The sequence below is a fragment of the Fukomys damarensis genome, unplaced genomic scaffold (assembly GCF_012274545.1).
Source record: "Fukomys damarensis isolate Sample0158 unplaced genomic scaffold, DMR_v1.0_HiC HiC_scaffold_11, whole genome shotgun sequence".
Classification (NCBI taxonomy): Eukaryota; Metazoa; Chordata; class Mammalia; order Rodentia; family Bathyergidae; genus Fukomys; species Fukomys damarensis.
Window position 1 is genome coordinate 20,463,514 of NW_022900923.1, and position 17,266 is coordinate 20,480,779.

At 42.2% G+C, this 17,266-nt stretch overlaps 1 long non-coding RNA gene across 1 annotated transcript in view; it reads right to left on the reverse strand.

Moving 5' to 3' along the window:
* LOC104866345 overlaps nt 1-12,105 on the reverse strand; it is a 111,827-nt gene extending 99,722 nt beyond the window's left edge. Inside the window, exon 1 of the long non-coding RNA XR_004516634.1 lies at nt 11,932-12,105. This is a non-coding gene — a long non-coding RNA (uncharacterized LOC104866345). The remainder of the gene's footprint in view (nt 1-11,931) is intronic.
* Nucleotides 12,106-17,266: the final 5,161 nt, after the last annotated feature.

The following is a 17,266-nucleotide window of genomic DNA, read 5'->3' on the forward strand; positions in this document are numbered from 1 at the left end:
TATACATTGCTATTTAATGAAAAGGTATAACATTGTGTCATAGGGTTTATGTGGATTTTAAAGTGTGCCAACTATAACATAAAAGGCCTGGCTAAAATTAGAGGAGGCAAATAAATCTGTATATTTCCAAGACTTCTATATTTCATATACTATACTACAATGTTAATTCCTAGTTTATATTAAACTCTAAGGATGTATATTGTAGTTCTTGTACCAAAATTTAAAAATACAAAAATAATGCTATTTAATAAAGTAGAAATCTAAAAATTATTCAGTCTGAAAGAAGGCAGGAAAGGAGATACAAAGTGTATAAAGAGAAAATAAATAATAAAATGGTACACCACATTCCAAACATATGGGTAATAACATTAAATGTTAATGGACTAAACACTCCAATAAAAGGTAGAGATTATGAGATGGATTTAAAAGCAAGACATACCTACATGTAGTCTATTGGAGATTCACTTTCAATATATAAGCAGATCAGATAGGTTAAAAATAAATGAAGGAATTATATACACCAGGCAAACAGTAAATAAGATGACCAGAGAGACTATACTAATATAAATAAAATTGATTTTAAGATAAAACATCAATTTTTTTTCATTTTTTTGAGACAGGGTCTCACTGTGTAGTGCAGGCTGGCCTTAAGCTCACTATGTAGCCCAGGCCAGCCTGGAACTCATGGAGATCCCCCCGCCTCAGCCTCCCAAGAACTGGGATTACAAGTGTACACAAAATATCAAATTTAAAGAAGCATCAACTTACTAAGAAGACAACAATTATCAGTGTGACATGTGCCTAACAAGACGGCTTTACATAAAGCAGACTTTTACAAACTCAAAAGAGAAATAAAGAATCCCATAATCATAGCAGGAGATGGTAGCACCCATCTCTCAACAATTAATACAACTCTTCATCAGAAAGAATACTTCAGTGTGGACCCATCCAAATCACACTTTTGATCACTTTTTACAAAAGACACTTTTAAGGCTACAAGATAAATCTTATGCCCAGTCATAAATTTATAAATTTATACATTTTAATCAATTTAAAAGGACTGTAAAGATAATCGCCTTCTGTAGAAGCTAAAATAACTTTTTGTTTTTTCGCTATCTCTGGATTGGTCAGGGCTCTTCAGAGAAATATACATATTTATTATATTATTAGTGTATATGATGCATGTAAGATATTTTACATTAAGGAATTAGCTCTGAGAATCCTCAGTTGAAAATCCGTGGGGCAGGTTAACAGGCCAAAAATCTTGCTGTAATCTTGAAACAATTCCTTCTTCATTTGAAACCTTAGTTTTTGCTCCTAAAGTCTTCAGTTGATTAGATGAGACCCACTTGCATTACCAAGTTACCTATACCACAAAATACCTTCACAGGTATTAATATCTGTAATACCTGTAAATGCCTACAACACCTGTAATGCAGAAATTAACATAGGTAATAGTATTAAAGTTATTATTTCACTAAATAATCAACTTATATCCTAGTGGGCCAGTCTATTTTCTGTCGCTGTGACAAAATATCTGAAATAAGCACTTGCAAAGAGGAAGGGCTGATTTTCACGCATCTAGAGTGGTTTCAGCCCACGGTCAGCTTGCTGCATTACTTTGGTGCCTGTGGCATGGTGGAACATCAGGGCAGGAAATGCATAGTGAAGCAAAGCTGCTCACCTCATGGAGGCCAGGAAGCAAACATAGAAAGTACCAAGTAGGACCACAGACTAAGACCAAGACTTTAACATATATATTCCTGGAGGTACATTCAAGATCCAGTCTACAACCAACTAGTAAAGTTCATACATAAGATTAATTAAGGGCATTCTCCAAGACCAAGAATAGTGACTAATACTTAGCATCCACATCTGAGGCTGGGGTAGAATACAAGAAGTGGTTTGTGACAAGCGTTCTGGGGCCACCACACCTGAATCCCACCATCCTGCAAGCATCACTACATGATTCTGATGTGAGTGGTCCACAGATAACGGTTTGAAAAACTCTGAGACCATTAAGTCATTGAGGACAATAATTTTCCTTCATATTCTAGATGGCAGCTTTCCCACATCTCTACAGATTATGCACTCACTTCTTACTCAAGAGTCCTGTTTTGTCTTTGATGGGCCGACTGTTAAAAGTTCTTTCTTATATTGGGTCCCACATGACTTTATGGGATTTCTACCCATTAATACCAGTTTTGTTTAGTGTAGCTCAGAGTATTTCAAGGTCTATGACTTAAGCAACAGAGCCACTTAGGGTCAAGTGATGTTTCGAAAGACATGGTCCACGAAAGGGCTCTCGCTCAAACATGAGAGGGCGTAATGAAAAGCAGCTTCCTAGCTGAACATGAGATGATATGTGGAAATGTCTGGGAAGAGCCCTCAAAGCCCCAGACTAACTACAAGTGAATCGGGAATACATTGTAGAGTCCTTGGTGGGGCAGTGACACTGGAAACTGGCCAAGAAGGAAGTTTTCTAGGGCAAATATCTGATTCTGTTCATTAGAGGGTAGACTCCTGGACCTAAGAAAAATGCTAATTTATAAATGTAAAGAAAGAATCTAGAATAAATTTCCTTAGGATGGCTGAAAATACAAAAGAATTTAGAAGATAATACTAGGGCATTTCTACTTTTGCTGATACATGCTGATATACAGAGATTTTTCACACTCTAAGGAATTTACTTGGTAATATATTAATCTATCATTCACCAAGTATTGTATGGTTATTGTGCATTGTGCAGTCTTCTAGGTACTGGGGAATGAGTTGAAATCAAAACTAACATGGTCTCTCTGTCATCATAGAATTAAAGTCTAGTGGGAAATTATATAGTAAATCAGTAAAGAAACAAAGTTTATAAAAGAAATAAATAAGGTACAATTGTATAGAATAAGAAAGCAGGGCTTAGTGCTTGTGGGAGGCTTTCCTAAAAGGACAGAATTCACATCAGATCTGAGGAGGCACAGAAATTTCCTGAGTGGTCTGAGCACTTGAGAGAGCACATGCAAAGGCCCAGAGGCAGAGAAGAACTTGGCACATACAGAATCTGAAAAGATGTTGGTGCGATGGGAACATGGTGAAGGGTGTCATGGTTCAAGACCAGGCTACAGGTGTGAACAAGCTCCACAGCCATAGTAAATTTTTGAGTGGAAAGTTATTAAAGGACAAAAAGCAGGAAGTGGCATAATTCAATTCCAATTTGAAGGAATTATTCCGGCTATATTCAGACAGTGGACTGTAAAGAGGCCAAATTGAAAGTAGATCACTTAATAGACAAATTGCTCAAACAGCAAATATTGGTGGTGTGTCAGAGTTCTCCAGAGACAGAACTAGCATGATACATAGACAGATCAATAGACATGAGAGGTGATTCCTTAGGGAAATGGGATCATGTAATTACAGAGGCCAAGAAGTCCCACCATAAACCCCCTGCAAGCTGGAGACCCTGGGATATCGGTAGTATGGCCTATTTCAAACCAGAAAGCTTCAGAAACAGGAAAGTCAGTGGAGTAATTCTTGGTCTGCAGCCAAAGGCCTGAAAACCAGGGGACCGCTGGTTATGTCCTGGAGCCCAAAAGCCAAAGAACCTAGATTTCTGAGTCTGACATAGGAGCTGCAAGAGAGAGCGAAGTCGTCTTTCCCCTGTTGCTTTGTTCTATCTGGACCCGTGGCTGATTGGACAGTCCCTGCGCACACTGAGGGAAGATCTTATACACGCAGCTCTCCATTTAACACACCGGTCTCCTGTGGGGAACAGCCTCACAAACACACCCAGAAGTGCTACTTTCCCAGTTCCCCAGGTATGCCTCAATCCAGGCAGTTTGCACTTAAAATTATCAATCACGAGTGGTAAGAACTAGGATATCTAGAAGAATTGGAGAAAAGCAGATGGATTCAAAATATACTCAGGAGTTAGACTGAGTAAATTCCATGAGGAAAGAGACCCTGTGTGTTGTGCTTAGCAGTGTATATTCAGTCCCCAGCACACTGCCTGCCTGCTATGTAAATATTAATACAGTTGATCTTTATTATGTGCAAATCTATATGTGTGAATTCACTTACTTGTTGAAATTTACCTGTAATCCCAAAAATCAGTGTTTATGACACTTTGGCTGTCACTTGTAGTCATACACACACACACACACACACACACACACACACACACACACAGAGATCGGTGACATTTTTGAGTTGTGGACAGTCCTAGCTGAGGTCAAACAAGACTACACTCTGCCTCTTTGTTCCAGGGGTCATACCGTAAACAAGTTTCCTTTTCAGTGCCTATTTGGTGTCATGTGCTCTACATTTGTGTGCTTTGTGTGTGTGTACGCTTTTACTGCTGACAATGACCCTCAAATATAATGCCGAAAAGCTGTCTAGTGTTCCTACATCCCAGGAGTTTGTGATTTGTCTCACAAGGTTAGATAAGATTTGCTCAAATGTGAGTTACATTGCTGTTGGCTGTGAGTTTAATGTTAATGAATCAACCATATTTATTAAAGAAGGTGTCCTTCAAACAGAAATGCACATAAAATATAACAATTGACAGAATTGTGGTAAATAGACACTTGCAAGAACTTAACCTGTATTTCCCCTAAAACCAATGGTTCAGTAGTCACTAAGTCAGTGTTCCCAGTAACTTTACAGCACATAATTACCCCAGATAAAGAGAACTAACTATAACTGCTAATTGAAAGCAGTGAATGAACGGATGGATGTGACAGACATGACAGGTTTTGCCAATGGATTGAGGCTTGAACAATTGCATTAGTGGTGCCGTCATTTAGGAAGATAGGATATTCTGGGAAAAGAACGGGTTTTGGAGGAGAATGGAAAATGTTATTTTTACATGCTACTTCTGAGATGCCTGTGAGCCAGGTGGATATATGGGTCCGAATCTCAAAGGAGATTTCTGGACATGAATTTGCAAGTTGTCAGCATTTAGATGGCACTTGCAGCCACAGAGCTAAAGGAAATCACCTAGGAAGTAAGCTCAGGAAAAGAAGGGAAGGCCTCAGACCTATGCGTTGGAGCACAGCTATTTTCAGAAAGCTAGTGAGGAAGGAAGATCTAGCAAAGGAGACCAAGGGGAACAGCCAGTTCAGAAGAGGACCACCCAGAAATGTCAGAAGTCACTAAAAGATTGTGCTGAGATGAAGAGCAGCAGCCCTGGAGAATCCGGCTGGCCATGAAGATGAAAGTGAAATTAGACCTATGTGGTGCAGGGAAGAAGCTATGAAGGCCATGAGTCACCTTCGGGGCAGAGGATTAAAATGAGGAATGAGTGGAAAATCGAGAAAACAAAAGGGGCATCATTCGACAACTTGTGAAAGCTTTATGTTGACCGATGGGTAGCAGAGAATTGAGATAGTGCTGGAGAGGTAAGGGATCCAGACAGAGTCTCATCTTCACTTCATTTCAAATTGGAAAACAGTAAAATACAGTTAAATGGTTAGGAATTATGCAGTAAGAAAGGGGCAGATGAATGACAGTAAGAACAGGGACAAACGAAGAACTTAGGGTGGTACTGGTGCGCGCCCGTAATTCCAGCACCCTGGGAGCTGAGGGAAGCAGTTGTGAGCTTGAGCCCACCTGGTCCACTCACCGAATTAGCAAGGCCCTTTCTCAAAATAAAAAAGAAGGGGTAGGGATGTAGTTCAGTGTGAAAGCCCGCTCCAGCATCTCAAAAACAGTATGGGATCCAGGGCACATTTGGAAGAACTAATCTTGTTAAGAGGAACAATCACCAAACTTGCTTTGCACACGTGCGTGCACACACACACACACACACACACACCTATGTCTCTGCAATTGATAGCATACACAAAGTGTGAGACTTTTGGTATATGTATTCCTATTACCTTGATTTCCACCAAAATTCTAAGAGGTACAGATATTTCTGATTCCTCCTTCTAATCTCCCTAAGTTTGCATCTTTCTTTTTTCCCACGTTTTAATCTTCAGACCTTTGCACTTTATTCTCTCTCTGTCTCTCTCTCTCTCTTTTTTTTTCTTTTTCTTTTTTTTTTTTTTTTTTTTTTTTTTTGGTTTTTTTGAGACAGGGTCTCACTATGTAGTTGAGACTGACCTGGAACTCACTACGTAGCCCAGCCTGGTCTCGAACTCACAGTGATCCTCCTGCCTCAGCCTCCCTAGTGCTGGGATTACAGGCATGCATGTACTTGATTCTCTGTGAAGTTGCCCTTCTGGGGTGCTTCTAAGTTTCTTTCTGACTCTCAGCTCTTTCTCGAGATTTACCTTCTGCTCCCTTTTCCCAGCTTGTAAAGATTTGAGTCATGTCTTTTTCTTACTAGAGGCACTGCCTGGAAGCTAAAAAACTAATCTGAGACTGCTCAGTCCCTCCTGCCTCATCTCCTCATGATGGGCAATTCTCCCGGACATCTACTGCCCACAGTAAGTGCAAGGCTCAACTGATAGCAAAGGCTATAGTTTCATCAGAAACTCATTTGGCAGTTTTATGTTCATCTATATTCATCGATGTTCAGAATTCATTTCAGGCGTGACTCTGCTAACAATTTTAAGTTTTACATGGCCAAGGATATCCACTATGATCTACTACAGCACACAATACTCGTGGACCTACTGTGTGCTCGGGTAACCAGTTTCAACACATCAAATCATTTATTCCACAGAATACCCTGTAAAGTATGTATCATCATTCCCGTTTCATGAGTTTAGATCCTGAGACTCAGAAACAGCACAGTTAATAAATTAGAAAGCCCAGATTTGTGCTCATGTCAAACTCTAAAGCCTAAAACCTTCCCTCATCTGCCAGCTGTTAGGTGAGCCCCAGTGCTCCCTGGGACCATTCTGTCCGACACCATCATAGTCCATGAATCTTCTAGGCCCCCAGATCTGCAGGGACTGCCTTAAAGAAAGACACTAATTCATTTCCACTCCAGCCCCACCTAACTCAATGCCTGACCTTGTCGTCCATTGCCTGTGTTCCTCTGGAAAGCCATAACTGTGCCTCTATTTCCTGAGAAACCACTGCACATCCCAAGTTTCACCATTGTGTTCAATCTAAGCAACAGAAATAAGAGGAGGGGTGGAGATTTCTTTTTAGTTGCTGGCAAATTCTTTGGCAGGGGTGAAAATTGATGTTGCAGGAGCAGAGGCCTAGGCTATGTACAAGTGAGTAACAAATAGTAAGCCTCAGAGCAAGGAAGAAATGACACAATGCATTGGAAAGAGGGTTATGTGGGTAGAACACACCTGTTCATGTGGGCACATGGCAGGTGGGAAGGGTTATCCTGCCACTTTAGGTGCTGAAAAGAGAACAGCAGTATCTAGGACTCACTAAGAAAATAAAGCTAGCTCTGTGAAAAAAAAAAAAGAAAAAGAAAAAGAAAGCCCTAGAGTGATGAAGGAACTCAGAGAGAGTCAAGGTGCCCAGGACTCAGTGCTTTCCTGTGATGAATGGAAGGAAGCCAAGAACTGAGGCTCCAGGCAGCAGCACCAGGAGGGAAAGAAGCTAGAATACACTAGAAGCCTCAGAGAGCAAGGAGAAGATGTGAAAATTCTCTCTGAAACAGGATAAAGGAAATACCAAAGCAAACTAAGAAGTGCTTGATAAAAATTAAAGATTAGAGGAGGTACTGATCTTACTTTACTTGATATCATCTTTAAACCACAAGTAGAGAGCTAAGTTGTTATGGATCAATTTATACTTTATGCTCTTTTAATAAAGAGAGTTCGGGGTTTTTTTTTTTTAAAGCAGATGTGATTTGATTACATGCCAATCTCTGGCCAATTAATAGTGTTACTCAGACTGTCTCCAACATGCATTGAAACAATTGCTTAAAAGAATTAAGTGCAAAACATTTTTGATGCTAAATATACATTTGGGGGCCTATCTAGAAATGTCTCATTTCACAACCTCTCGGCGACATTCAAATCACCTTGTGTGGGTAGGCACAGGCCCAAAACAATGACAGCCAGATACAAATCTAGCTGCTCACAGACCCTTCATCCTCCAGGGAAGCAGGAGAGGATTTGGTGGTGAGGCCTGTCTAATTAATAGCAAAAAATGTGGGAGTAAAATCCCACTCTCCAACCCAAATGTTTCAGCGCCCTTTCAAACAAGTTTGTGAAACAAAAGAGTTTTTTAATGTGCAGCTGTACAAGCAAGCTGAGGTGGGGAGGAACATAATTCACAAAACCACATATGTGTGTACACTGCACATATATGCAAGGACACTCACAGGAATGTGCTGGCACATACAGGGTACACAGCATTTCAGGCCACACCTGGGCCAATGCAGAATTCAGTGAAGAAGAAAAAGGCAACTCTAATCCCAGGAAAGGAAAGGTTTAAAATTAAAGCTCTTGTTACAATTGTTACCTGATTTCAGGGGCTCAGGCAAGATAATTACCATAACTATTACTATTAATATTAATAACAAAAACTTGTATTTGCATAACACTTTACATAAATTATATCATTGGGCTTTGAAAGATATTTTACTAATACATATTTCCAACAAATAACCAAGTGACAAGAGGCAGAAAGAAAAGCCTCTATAGCAGGTGAGGCTGGGGGGAGGTGTCCTGGGCTTTCTGTTACCAAGGAGCCCTCTTTTTTCCCTATAAGACTTTTTATTTTTAATGTATTTCTGTCTCGTTGATGACCTTTATTGGAGAATATTCTGTTTCCCTATTCTTATTTATAGAAGAACAATCAGTATGCAATAATTCACATTACCTCACTGAGCTAATGTAATTCCACGAACTTGATGTTTGAGTTACTGTCTGATGCCTTATTATCAGTAAATCAATTTTAGTTCAGCTCTTTTGATACACTGAGCATGATTTTAAGGTCGCCACTACCACCTTAAAAAGACTTCTAGGCGGTCTACAGCCCTGGGCTGAGAAGCGCCGCTTTCCATAAACCTCAGAATTTCCTTCTTTCCCGTTCCTTTAAAACTAGAAGCAAATAAACAAAGGTCTAAGATTTTTTTAAAACAAAATTTGGAAGTCTGTTATGTAAAACATCACAAAGCAATTACCTGAGGGTATGCGCTCTCTCACACACACACACACACACACACACACACACACACACACACGGGAAGGAAGGCAAAGGACTAACCATTGCCAATATCACTGCTCTCCCAAGATGTGATTTGCTGACCAGAAAAAGCAGTTTCCAGTGCTATCTACAGACAGCTTTATTGTGTGGGCTTCCAGTCCTGCTTCTCACTTCTTAGCTAAATGTGAGGGAAAGTTTCAAACTTCCCAGTCCCTCAAGTTTCTTTGCCTGGGACACAGGGTCACAATAGGGGCAATTTCTTAGAGCCAGTGGGACCTCTGTGAATAATCACACCTAACGATTTTAACACACACCCCAGCCCATAGCAAGTAAGCAATAGACTTTAATTGTTATTATTATCATAAGCACACACACTGAGGAATAGTATCTGAGCCCCAAGCTTTTTTTTCTCTTTTTCCATTACTGGAGATGCTAGGGATGAAACCGAGGGCCTTCAAAGTGCACTACATTCTCAAGTCTTTTTTTTTTTTTTATTTTTTTGCAACACGGTTTTACTCAGTCACTGAGTTGTCCAGTTTGGGTTCAAACTTACCATCCCCCTGCCTCAGCCTCCCGGAGTGCTGGGATCACATGCGTGCGCCATCACACCCAGCTACCCAACATCTTTCATGACCCCAGAAAAGAAAACCTAGATTTATAAAAATGGGTTTTGGTTGAATCTCACACTCCCAATGTTCTTAAAAAACTACATCTCTGCTTTGATCGAATCTGAAGCGGCCTTGCACAGAAGTCAGGGATGAAGGTGATGGAGGCAGAATAACCTCAGTTCGAAGAACTTTAGCACTCAGCCTCTAGGGAGATCTGGATCTGACCTCAGGTTCACTGGTCAACCTCATTATTTCCCCATTGGTAAACAGGGATCATAACTAGCTCCTCAGACACTGCAGATTTAATGAGATAATGTATACAGAACATTTAATCACTTACTATGGTAAATCCCCCTCCCCTACCCAAAAATAGCCATCGTGATTACTGTCCATTAACACATGAAGATTATCATCTGCTAAACCTCGAATCCCTGGTGCAAAATGTAAGACTTTTGCAATCCAAATACATTCTCATTTACTGAGGCAAATCATTTAGCTAAACCAAAAATTAGCCTCAGAAATGGAAAGCTATGAAGTATGGCGAGCCATTATGGTGAGCCTTGACACAGGCCTAGCCGTGATTGAACTTTGAGTCACCTTGCTGGCACGGACGTGCTCTCGCCCATAGCCACGGGCGAGTTCAGCTGGTAGCAGATGTAACCCATAATGGTTGTTATTGTTTCCCTCTGGCATGTGTGGGCGGCAGCCCTCGCTCCCATGCAGCTGGAGAGTATAAAAGGAAGAGGTTCTATAATAAAGTAAGCAAGCAAGCAAGCAAGGAACTTGAGAAGAAAGGTGCCTCCCGTCTCTCTGTCCTCGTCCTTTCAGGTTTAGGACCTGCTGGCAGGATCCTGACATCGCGGCTCGCGACAATGAAGAAATATTACTGATTTGTTCATTTTCCTTTTTCCCCTGCACACATTAAGTGTAGCTTGATCCTCAACTACATCAACATCCATCAACTGGTTCGAGAGTTTTTACAGATACACTGAGTTATTTCACCGGTTGCCTCCAGGAAAGTACTGATCCGTCAACAATTAGTAACTGGCCAATTTAGTCAAAAGCCTCAAACTGTTCTACCCCACATGGCCCTGCTGTACCCTGAGATGTGCACAGAGAAGAGAGTCTGCACAGGCAGCCCGCATGTATGCTCTGGCTCCAGAGCTGTCCCTCACACTGCTCAGTGGACCCCTATATCCAAGCCCTCCCCAGGTCCCCTTACACAGCTGTGGGGACATTTTGCCAACTAATCTCTCCAAGTCAACTCTGCCGGAGAGGGCCTCTCCCTTCCTTAAATGGCAGCCTTTACAGACTAGTTCTCTGTTTCTATAGGGGAAACCAAACCCTACCTAGATAATAAAAAGTGGAGAAGTTTCCCCAGGCAGACTGTTTCTTCCACACCTTGATTAGCCGAGCAAAATGTAGACATAAAATGCAATTGCTTTTTTTTCCCCAGATGCTAAAAATGTCAGCCTTGATTTACCCTGACACTCTGACTGACTCACAGCAGACATAAATCCTTCACGCCCAATGCAATCATTTTTTGACCTGCTCAGCGGTGGAGAGAGGGAAGACTTCACCTTTATCTTGCTGGTGCCAGCACCTCAATCCCAATAACTTTTCCTTCATCTATCCCTGGGAGAAGCAAGGACTAGAGGAGTAAAGGCAGAAAGTCACAGGATCATTATATTTTCCTGAAACATCATTCTTTGAGTAACAAGGGAGGGGATGGGGAAAATAAAATGTATTTTTATAGATCTATTTCCTCTCACCTGACCCATGACCTCATCTTGCCTACGCTCCACCCCTGATTAGGAAAATGCAGAAAGGGCTTCCACTTGGGAAGCAGCTGTCTTTCTGCTATAGGAAAAAGACTTGATGCCTTTCTGCTGAGTGCAGTCCCAGGGCAGCACAGGTGACAGCCTTTGGATTGATAGTGAGTCATATAATTGCTATTCTTTGTGGATTGCCCAAACAGCCAGCTGACCTGCTAGTTTGCCAGCGAGGCCTCTAGAAACTTGGCATGTGAGAAAAAAGCAAACAATCCATTAAGCAAATGGACACTGGTTAATGGGGAAGACATGGGGTCTGACCTCACAGCTACCCCTTAAAGAGCAGATCTGGGCCAATCATTTCTTTCCCCATAATGAGGTCCTCAAATCTTTAAAGGGAGACTCTTCAGGCCTATCCCGCATCTCTTCCTCCATAGAGATCTTGTATTTCCTAAATGCTTTGACCTCTCCTGAAGCAGAGCGTAGTGACTTACCGGGACTTTTCCCTGCTATCCATGGCTATGAGGTAGTAAGGTGGTCTTCCCCTTCCAGATTCACAGGGTGTGCAGAATTGCCACCTTTGCCTCCCACAGGCAGTGCGGCATTCTTTCTCCAGTCCTTCACTCAGAGTCCTCCTCAAGAGCATAATAACAATGAGTCCCTGACTATTCTCATTTCTCCTTTTACTCCTGCCCTGTGCCAGTGAGATTTTTTTAAATCACCTTTAAACTTTAGTTGAGTTTCTAGAATGGGGGCAAAGACTGTATTCTGTACCGGGCACAGAGCAGGCATCTAATAATGAGTAAACGAAATGGACTCTTGTCTTCCAGCAACCCCAGTCTTCCAGCCATTGGTTAACCCTGTCATCAGAAAGGCCATCCTTTATCTTTCCAGAGCCAAATACTTGAGGATTCTCCTTTGGCGCCTAGTTTCCAGCATATCCTCACTCCCCTCCTGCTCTTTCTCTGCCAATCTACAAAAGAAAGTGTGAAATTAATTTAGCAGCCACTAGAGAAGGCCAAAGGCAGCTGTCTACCTCTCCAGGACCTCTTGGCAGGCCGCCTCCTCTAGCCCAGTCCCAGCCAACTGTGCCTCCCTCTCCTCTGCCATAAGTACTCCAAGAGAACTGTTCACAGCCTCTGACTCTCTGGAATGTGGGGTGCTCTCAGACTTAAGAGGTCAGAGCCCTGGCATTCCACCAGAAGAATTGCCTCCAAGCCCATTCCCGAGTAACCTCCTACTTGATCATCCAAGAAAAGGAGGAATTTCAAGAAGCTCAGACCTTTTTATAACATCAGGAAGATAGCTAAGTGGGCACCACAGGAGGCATTTGTGTGAGCTCTTATTCTGAGACCAGTGCTCCAGTCCAGATGAGGTGTTCCTGATGTTGGAAAGGTGAAGCTGAGTCATTAACTTCGATCCTATCTCCTTGGTTCAGGTTGCTCCTGGAAATCTTGTACCTGACCCCCACGGCTTTTCTCCTGGCTCCAGCTGGTCAAGGGAAGAGGAAAGTTGCCAAAGACCCTCTCACCCCTGACCATCTTTCTCTCAGTTGGTGGCACCACAAAGCCAGGCCCCTGACGTGGAGTAGGAGGTAACAATTCAGCAGCTAAGCAGGCTGTAGCTCAAAATATACCCCATCCAGCTCTATTCTCAAAATCCAAGAGGAAAAGAAAAAATAATACCACCAGCACTTTTGATGTTGTAGGAGCTGCGTAATATGCTCTGCTAGGCAGCCCCTGGCCTTGGAATCCATACATTATTTAATGGGAAGGAAGACATGCTCGAAATGAGCCAGAACAATTGCTTAAGGGAGGTGGGAATGGGGGGAGAGGAAGGATCGTGTATTTTTTTTTTTTAAATTTCTCAGACCGTGCTTGTTAGTTTTGTTTCTTATTTAGGATACAGCATTAATCATGCTAATATTTTACAGCCGGGCTTCACTCTTTAGTCATTACTTTAATCAAACCCATCAGCGAACGAAGGAACACGTTACCAGGTGGGAATAACTGCTACCGCTCGCTGTTAATTACTTTGCATTTTACAGCAATCAGCAGCAGGGGCTGAGATCATAATAAATTCATGACTTATGGGCCCATAAAATCATTACCGTAGGAAAATATGTTTTAGCGGGGATTCGATGGGCCGCTGCTCAGGCAGAGATTTCTTGAAGGAAATGACACCCATGAAATTAAGCTGATCCTTGCAGTCAGCAGAAATGCAAATGCACAAAACAAAACTACTGTGGGAGAAAGGGGTTGGCGGAGCCTACGCTGGGTGAGGGTGGAGAGGGGCGTGGCCATCGGGGACCAGCCGAGATGTTCAGCAGGAAAGGGGTTAGGGAAGGTCCTCCAGGAGGCAGCGGAGAAGAGCCACTCAAGTCTTAGGGCCCCAGAGGTCTGGGCGAGCAGTCCTGTGTCAGTTCATAGTCTCCAAACTTCCCCCGTCTTTAATTCAACCAGCTTTTTCCCATTGCCTTGGGAACTGCAACAGGTGGTCTCAGAGGCCCTGAGGATGGCGATGTTAAAGGCCAAGAGACACGTCACAAAATCATCCCTGAGAGAATCCAAGAGGGAGGGGACCTCGCTCCTGTGTTCTCCGCAGCCGTGGGCAGCCCACACTGGCTGTTTGATGGATGGCTGCGCTTCGTCACCGAGGTGGCCCTGCCCTGACTTCCAACCCCGCCGCCAGCCCCCAGCTGGGCTGTGTGGATCTTTGTGTCCGCACAGGCCGTCTCTGACCTGGGGGACATGCTCTGCAAGGGTAATGCAGCTCCTGTGATGTTTTATTCGGGTACCTATCTTCAGATTTCTCCCAAGATGCATTCGTGCCATTTGTTTGAAGTAACTGTTTCCCTTTTCCTTTGCTTCTTCCAATTATGCTAGACAAACACAGACCCTTATTTAGTGTTATTTAAGCATGAAATTATAACAGATCCTTTTAAATGCTAAGGCACTAAAAATAAGTCCTTTTATCCAGGCACACCAGGTCCAGATCTAGTAGCTCATTAATTTCTGTAAGTCAGACAAGATGAAATTCAAAGAAAATCCAAGAGCTTCCAGTGAAAGGTTTGCTCATCCTTTCTGCGATGATCGCCATCCTTGCTCATCAGTACCATTAGTGTCCACATTTCTGAAGGGTTGGGGAAAGACTATTCACTGAACTGCAGTGAATAGCCCAGCTGAGCCGAGTCAGTATCAGCAGTAGGGTCAGCAGGAGTTCGAGTCCTGTTCTTACCAACAGTTGTGGGTCTTAGGGAATTGATTTAGCTTCCTGGGTCTCAGTTAAGAATTCTGTAAAACAGAGGAAATTGTACCTACTTTAAAGAGTTCCTAGGGAAAGGCAATGAGTTTACTGAGCATGTAAAGCACAAAATAAAACATTAGGAATGTCTCCTGAAGAAATTGATCCACTTCTCCAAATGCTCCACCACTCTACCACAAGGTCAGTCAAGGTGAAACAGCCAGCTCCCTCCAGGAAGCCAGGAATGCAGAAAAGCTGCCTGGTCCAAGCTGGCCCATGAGAGCCCTGCACAACACAGCTTGTTAACGTGAGATGATGAATGAATGGTGTGGGGCACTTGGCTGTATTCCCACCTGTCACTGTGACTTTCAGGAATATGTACCGCACCTCTCAGTTCTTGGGAGATACTGAGCCTCATAAGAGAGTGATTTCCCCCAGAAGCAAGAGACAGAGAGAGAAGCCCCCAGCCTTCCTGGGACCACAAGGCTATGCTGTCCATTCTCCCTCATAGTGTCTTTGTCCTACATTCATTTTTTGGAAGCTATTGGTAATCAAACAAAAGAGACACCAGTCACCATTTGTCCCAGCACGCTCCATCCTCTAACCAAGGATGGCTCACGACATCACCCCAAGCCAACCAAACGCTCCCCAGAGGCAGTGCTGCCAGCGGTGTTCAACAAGGAGCCCATTCTCCCTGAGCTATTAACCGCTTTCACTGCCAAAAAAGTAAGGCTGGACCTGCCTCCCCAACCTATTTCCTCACAACCCCCAACCCAGGCCACTGACTCAGCACAAGGACAAAGAAAAAAGAGTTGAGAAAGAAAGATCCTTTTAAAGCAGGAAATTAAGAAATGCAATAGCCCACCAGTTTTTTATCTCTCTTGAGAGCAGAGTTTCAAGATGACTGAGAATCACAAGTGAATGATTTGGAAGGATACTGACCTTTTAGCCATATCTGTGTCCTTAAGAAGTTGTATAAGCCAGCCCATTAAATAGGATAAAATAAAATAATGGAAGATGAAGGGTATATGGGTTTTCCCCTCCTCATTTTTCTGTAGCCATGTAAGAACAGCTAAGGTATTGCCTAAGCAGAGATGTACCACCAACAGCACAGTCATTTAAAATTCTACCTATGTTGTATATTGGTTTCCTGAATTTGGAAACTTCTTTTTTCTCAGTTTCCCCATCTGATTTACTGGGATTATGCATCTACTTTTCATGGTGGTTGTAAAGGATAAAATGGTTAATATTTATAAAATATCTGCAATGGGGTAAAGATTCAACAAAAATGTGTGGTTATTACTAAATCAACACCTTATTACTGAAGAAGCTGGGAGAAGCTACTGCAATGAATGTGAAGACGCGAACCTGGGACAAGACCCCAAAACAATCCATGCCATAAAACCCAGTGAGTGCGCTATCTCAGAATGCCAGTGCCAGCTAGACTCCTTGGGCTACAAGTAGAAGACACTTATTCTAGATGACTTGCACTGAACATGAATTTATTCAAGTAGATAACATGTAGATCAGTCACTTGACGTTAAATTATGAGTGATTCTGAGAGAGGAAATGTTACCTCGCCATTATGGAAGGAGTGAAGAAAGAACCAAGTCAAAGACAAAATAAAGCTCCCCGTCTTCCGTGTCTTCATAGGTATGCTAGAAATACACCAAGTCCCTAGAATACCACAAACTGCTTTAGCCATTATTCTTAAATAATAGCATGGAGGTATTTTTCTTCCAATGTCATAGGCATGTGCTGTTTTCTATTTACTGTGTTCCATGACACCTTATGCGAGTTCAATAAATACATTGATTGACACTAGTCTGCCAGAAAACCTATCAGTTACTGATATATGTTTTGGGATAACAACAGAGTAACTACTTTGAAAGTGGAATGAAATGGCATCGGTACCCATTGTGTGGCCGGCATTGTACTGAGCACTTTATATAACTTATCACAATTGAACCTCACAAGCCCTGAGGTGGATACTGTAATTACACAGATAAGGAAACAAGTTCAAACTATTTTCTCAGGTCCCTCATCTAGAGTCTGAAGAAGGACTTTAAAGCTTCCTCCCTCTAAGAAAAAGCTAAGGTGGGGAGGTGGGGGTGTCTCCTGGAAAGAAAGCAAATATATTGCTTGAGACATAATTATGCTAAAACATTATTTGCTGTTTATCTAAAATTCATATTTGAACTAAGCATATTCTATTTCATCTGGCAACTTTGTTTTGAAGTTAGGTTTTATTTGTCTTTTACTTTATATTTGGTATTTCATTTAACTGACTTAAGCTTATTTGTTGCATTAAGTAAAAATGAATGCATAGAATTTTAATATACAAAGGCCCTAATGTGTGGGGATCATGAGTATTGGTTGTAAGTATTGTTAACTCTAGTAACTCCATATGTGTTAAGTTTCTCCAGTTTAGCAGGTAGAGTGTTTCCTTTGTGGAATTCCTAAAAGTTACAGTTTCTTGTCTCTGACCTTTAGATGTGTGGTTGTCCGGGTTACTACTACTCACGGTGGGTTGTTTTGGTGAACCTGTTTGCTCTTTTCCTGTGTGACCTTTCAGTTACTATGGTA